We start from the raw sequence: 6000 nt of genomic DNA on the forward strand, positions 1-6000 counted from the left end.
GCCTACACAAGACATTTTGTCACCCAAGCCAACCCTTGAAAAGGCTGCTTTGCAGAGCCAAAACAAGAAGAATGGTGCGTTTTGCAGCCGCCGCCCACTGCAATGAATCTGAATAACTCCTCCTTTAGGGCGCAAGCAACTCCCCTCCCCCTTGCAGTCTTTCCAATTCACGATACAAAAAGACGGACAGGACAGGTTGCCTGACTTTCCGTCACTGCCACCCTTTGCCATCCTTACCCGTAGAAAGCCCTTTCATCATCCCCAAACCCTAATCTTTTCCCTTTCCTTCCCAGCCCCCAAACCCTGCCCTCTGTACCTTTCTCACCACCCGCTTCCCTTCTCCTGTCATCCCCCTACCACCCGGGAAAAAAAGAGATTGCCCCCTCCTTCCACTAGCCCACCCTCCCACCCAAAGAACAACTTCTTCTGCGCAGCTTGTTTTCTAGGCAGCAGCGCTATTGTGATGTCATCGGGGGGCATTGTGACAAGCCGCCAGTGTTCCGTCTCTTCATGTTGTGCACAGTTCAAACGGAAAATACATCAACAGGCAGACTACAGAAAAGCTTACTATCAAAGGTTAGAGGGGGGCTTTCTCAGAGGGCTTTTTACAGTTTTTCTATTCCCAATTAGCCGTTTAAGTGTACTTATTGAAAGTAGTAATTCTTTCATAGGCCGCCCTTTCTTAGTATTTGACGTTCCTTATATTGCGGTATGAGGCTTCGCAGTAGGTTGCAAACATTCATCACCCATGACTGTCCCCAATTGAGCTCAGAAGCTCAATGTCTATCATGACCTCTCTTTTAGAATGTCCAAGAGCAAGCAAACTATTCCTCCAGGAGAGGGCGCCAACAGACTACTAAAGAGATCATCATTACTCAAAGAAAACCCCAAAAACCAATGCATGATAGGAATAAACAGGTAACTTTCTTTGGAGTGGAAGCGGAGAGATCGCACCAGATGCCAATTCTAGATGTTATCACACCTGTGGTCACTGCAGCAGCAGGTGAATCCACTTTGTCCAAAAGGGATCTATTCCATTCAATTGCAAATGATCTAGATAAGACAGAGAACTGCAGCACGGGGACATAGCCGAGTTGGTCAGGTTGAGTGGTGATGAGTTTGCTATTTGGATGAATAAAGAAAGTCAAAAGTGTGAAAGATAAAAAACAAAAGGAGGAAGTGTGAAAAGTGAATGGGCCAAATTGAGGTGCATATGAAGACGTATGCTTTCTTCCAATTCATTAAATCGGGCTAATATGAATCAGGTGAATTGAGTTCTGCTTTTGGAAACTGGGTTAAGAAGGGGTGCACCGTTCCTGGAGGTACTGCAATACCAGGTCAATGCGTGGAGTGGACAGAGCAAGCTCTTTTTCCATCTCCCTGTTCTAAAAATCCATTTAATATATGGTCCCCAGATAGGGGACGTATCAGATATTAAACTGATAAGAACAGATACTACACTTGATCTTAGCCAAAAGGCCGAGAAGCGATAACCAGAATTGGTTTGGGCCTCGAGTGGCACCCTGGCCTATGCCGGACACATCTTAGGGAGAGAGAGCGAGAGGGAGACAAACCCACGCCTACACAAGACATTTTGTCACCCAAGCCAACCCTTGAAAAGGCTGCTTTGCAGAGCCAAAACAAGAAGAATGGTGCGTTTTGCAGCCGCCGCCCACTGCAATGAATCTGAATAACTCCTCCTTTAGGGCGCAAGCAACTCCCCTCCCCCTTGCAGTCTTTCCAATTCACGATACAAAAAGACGGACAGGACAGGTTGCCTGACTTTCCGTCACTGCCACCCTTTGCCATCCTTACCCGTAGAAAGCCCTTTCATCATCCCCAAACCCTAATCTTTTCCCTTTCCTTCCCAGCCCCCAAACCCTGCCCTCTGTACCTTTCTCACCACCCGCTTCCCTTCTCCTGTCATCCCCCTACCACCCGGGAAAAAAAGAGATTGCCCCCTCCTTCCACTAGCCCACCCTCCCACCCAAAGAACAACTTCTTCTGCGCAGCTTGTTTTCTAGGCAGCAGCGCTATTGTGATGTCATCGGGGGGCATTGTGACAAGCCGCCAGTGTTCCGTCTCTTCATGTTGTGCACAGTTCAAACGGAAAATACATCAACAGGCAGACTACAGAAAAGCTTACTATCAAAGGTTAGAGGGGGGCTTTCTCAGAGGGCTTTTTACAGTTTTTCTATTCCCAATTAGCCGTTTAAGTGTACTTATTGAAAGTAGTAATTCTTTCATAGGCCGCCCTTTCTTAGTATTTGACGTTCCTTATATTGCGGTATGAGGCTTCGCAGTAGGTTGCAAACATTCATCACCCATGACTGTCCCCAATTGAGCTCAGAAGCTCAATGTCTATCATGACCTCTCTTTTAGAATGTCCAAGAGCAAGCAAACTATTCCTCCAGGAGAGGGCGCCAACAGACTACTAAAGAGATCATCATTACTCAAAGAAAACCCCAAAAACCAATGCATGATAGGAATAAACAGGTAACTTTCTTTGGAGTGGAAGCGGAGAGATCGCACCAGATGCCAATTCTAGATGTTATCACACCTGTGGTCACTGCAGCAGCAGGTGAATCCACTTTGTCCAAAAGGGATCTATTCCATTCAATTGCAAATGATCTAGATAAGACAGAGAACTGCAGCACGGGGACATAGCCGAGTTGGTCAGGTTGAGTGGTGATGAGTTTGCTATTTGGATGAATAAAGAAAGTCAAAAGTGTGAAAGATAAAAAACAAAAGGAGGAAGTGTGAAAAGTGAATGGGCCAAATTGAGGTGCATATGAAGACGTATGCTTTCTTCCAATTCATTAAATCGGGCTAATATGAATCAGGTGAATTGAGTTCTGCTTTTGGAAACTGGGTTAAGAAGGGGTGCACCGTTCCTGGAGGTACTGCAATACCAGGTCAATGCGTGGAGTGGACAGAGCAAGCTCTTTTTCCATCTCCCTGTTCTAAAAATCCATTTAATATATGGTCCCCAGATAGGGGACGTATCAGATATTAAACTGATAAGAACAGATACTACACTTGATCTTAGCCAAAAGGCCGAGAAGCGATAACCAGAATTGGTTTGGGCCTCGAGTGGCACCCTGGCCTATGCCGGACACATCTTAGGGAGAGAGAGCGAGAGGGAGACAAACCCACGCCTACACAAGACATTTTGTCACCCAAGCCAACCCTTGAAAAGGCTGCTTTGCAGAGCCAAAACAAGAAGAATGGTGCGTTTTGCAGCCGCCGCCCACTGCAATGAATCTGAATAACTCCTCCTTTAGGGCGCAAGCAACTCCCCTCCCCCTTGCAGTCTTTCCAATTCACGATACAAAAAGACGGACAGGACAGGTTGCCTGACTTTCCGTCACTGCCACCCTTTGCCATCCTTACCCGTAGAAAGCCCTTTCATCATCCCCAAACCCTAATCTTTTCCCTTTCCTTCCCAGCCCCCAAACCCTGCCCTCTGTACCTTTCTCACCACCCGCTTCCCTTCTCCTGTCATCCCCCTACCACCCGGGAAAAAAAGAGATTGCCCCCTCCTTCCACTAGCCCACCCTCCCACCCAAAGAACAACTTCTTCTGCGCAGCTTGTTTTCTAGGCAGCAGCGCTATTGTGATGTCATCGGGGGGCATTGTGACAAGCCGCCAGTGTTCCGTCTCTTCATGTTGTGCACAGTTCAAACGGAAAATACATCAACAGGCAGACTACAGAAAAGCTTACTATCAAAGGTTAGAGGGGGGCTTTCTCAGAGGGCTTTTTACAGTTTTTCTATTCCCAATTAGCCGTTTAAGTGTACTTATTGAAAGTAGTAATTCTTTCATAGGCCGCCCTTTCTTAGTATTTGACGTTCCTTATATTGCGGTATGAGGCTTCGCAGTAGGTTGCAAACATTCATCACCCATGACTGTCCCCAATTGAGCTCAGAAGCTCAATGTCTATCATGACCTCTCTTTTAGAATGTCCAAGAGCAAGCAAACTATTCCTCCAGGAGAGGGCGCCAACAGACTACTAAAGAGATCATCATTACTCAAAGAAAACCCCAAAAACCAATGCATGATAGGAATAAACAGGTAACTTTCTTTGGAGTGGAAGCGGAGAGATCGCACCAGATGCCAATTCTAGATGTTATCACACCTGTGGTCACTGCAGCAGCAGGTGAATCCACTTTGTCCAAAAGGGATCTATTCCATTCAATTGCAAATGATCTAGATAAGACAGAGAACTGCAGCACGGGGACATAGCCGAGTTGGTCAGGTTGAGTGGTGATGAGTTTGCTATTTGGATGAATAAAGAAAGTCAAAAGTGTGAAAGATAAAAAACAAAAGGAGGAAGTGTGAAAAGTGAATGGGCCAAATTGAGGTGCATATGAAGACGTATGCTTTCTTCCAATTCATTAAATCGGGCTAATATGAATCAGGTGAATTGAGTTCTGCTTTTGGAAACTGGGTTAAGAAGGGGTGCACCGTTCCTGGAGGTACTGCAATACCAGGTCAATGCGTGGAGTGGACAGAGCAAGCTCTTTTTCCATCTCCCTGTTCTAAAAATCCATTTAATATATGGTCCCCAGATAGGGGACGTATCAGATATTAAACTGATAAGAACAGATACTACACTTGATCTTAGCCAAAAGGCCGAGAAGCGATAACCAGAATTGGTTTGGGCCTCGAGTGGCACCCTGGCCTATGCCGGACACATCTTAGGGAGAGAGAGCGAGAGGGAGACAAACCCACGCCTACACAAGACATTTTGTCACCCAAGCCAACCCTTGAAAAGGCTGCTTTGCAGAGCCAAAACAAGAAGAATGGTGCGTTTTGCAGCCGCCGCCCACTGCAATGAATCTGAATAACTCCTCCTTTAGGGCGCAAGCAACTCCCCTCCCCCTTGCAGTCTTTCCAATTCACGATACAAAAAGACGGACAGGACAGGTTGCCTGACTTTCCGTCACTGCCACCCTTTGCCATCCTTACCCGTAGAAAGCCCTTTCATCATCCCCAAACCCTAATCTTTTCCCTTTCCTTCCCAGCCCCCAAACCCTGCCCTCTGTACCTTTCTCACCACCCGCTTCCCTTCTCCTGTCATCCCCCTACCACCCGGGAAAAAAAGAGATTGCCCCCTCCTTCCACTAGCCCACCCTCCCACCCAAAGAACAACTTCTTCTGCGCAGCTTGTTTTCTAGGCAGCAGCGCTATTGTGATGTCATCGGGGGGCATTGTGACAAGCCGCCAGTGTTCCGTCTCTTCATGTTGTGCACAGTTCAAACGGAAAATACATCAACAGGCAGACTACAGAAAAGCTTACTATCAAAGGTTAGAGGGGGGCTTTCTCAGAGGGCTTTTTACAGTTTTTCTATTCCCAATTAGCCGTTTAAGTGTACTTATTGAAAGTAGTAATTCTTTCATAGGCCGCCCTTTCTTAGTATTTGACGTTCCTTATATTGCGGTATGAGGCTTCGCAGTAGGTTGCAAACATTCATCACCCATGACTGTCCCCAATTGAGCTCAGAAGCTCAATGTCTATCATGACCTCTCTTTTAGAATGTCCAAGAGCAAGCAAACTATTCCTCCAGGAGAGGGCGCCAACAGACTACTAAAGAGATCATCATTACTCAAAGAAAACCCCAAAAACCAATGCATGATAGGAATAAACAGGTAACTTTCTTTGGAGTGGAAGCGGAGAGATCGCACCAGATGCCAATTCTAGATGTTATCACACCTGTGGTCACTGCAGCAGCAGGTGAATCCACTTTGTCCAAAAGGGATCTATTCCATTCAATTGCAAATGATCTAGATAAGACAGAGAACTGCAGCACGGGGACATAGCCGAGTTGGTCAGGTTGAGTGGTGATGAGTTTGCTATTTGGATGAATAAAGAAAGTCAAAAGTGTGAAAGATAAAAAACAAAAGGAGGAAGTGTGAAAAGTGAATGGGCCAAATTGAGGTGCATATGAAGACGTATGCTTTCTTCCAATTCATTAAATCGGGCTAATATGAATCAGG

General features: G+C 46.3%; 3 non-coding genes across 3 annotated transcripts; all 3 read right to left on the reverse strand.

Moving 5' to 3' along the window:
• Positions 1-1300: 1300 nt before the first annotated feature.
• On the reverse strand, positions 1301-1491 carry LOC142281014 (U2 spliceosomal RNA). Its single transcript, XR_012743164.1, has one exon. It is a non-coding gene; the product is annotated as a U2 spliceosomal RNA (small nuclear RNA).
• A 1387-nt stretch (positions 1492-2878) lies between these two features.
• LOC142281015 (U2 spliceosomal RNA) lies at positions 2879-3069 on the reverse strand. Its single transcript, XR_012743165.1, has one exon. It is a non-coding gene; the product is annotated as a U2 spliceosomal RNA (small nuclear RNA).
• A 1387-nt stretch (positions 3070-4456) lies between these two features.
• Positions 4457-4647, reverse strand: LOC142281017 (U2 spliceosomal RNA). Its single transcript, XR_012743167.1, has one exon. It is a non-coding gene; the product is annotated as a U2 spliceosomal RNA (small nuclear RNA).
• Between the last annotated feature and the right edge of the window lie 1353 nt (positions 4648-6000).

The sequence above is a fragment of the Anomaloglossus baeobatrachus genome, unplaced genomic scaffold (assembly GCF_048569485.1).
Source record: "Anomaloglossus baeobatrachus isolate aAnoBae1 unplaced genomic scaffold, aAnoBae1.hap1 Scaffold_4666, whole genome shotgun sequence".
Taxonomy (NCBI): Eukaryota; Metazoa; Chordata; class Amphibia; order Anura; family Aromobatidae; genus Anomaloglossus; species Anomaloglossus baeobatrachus.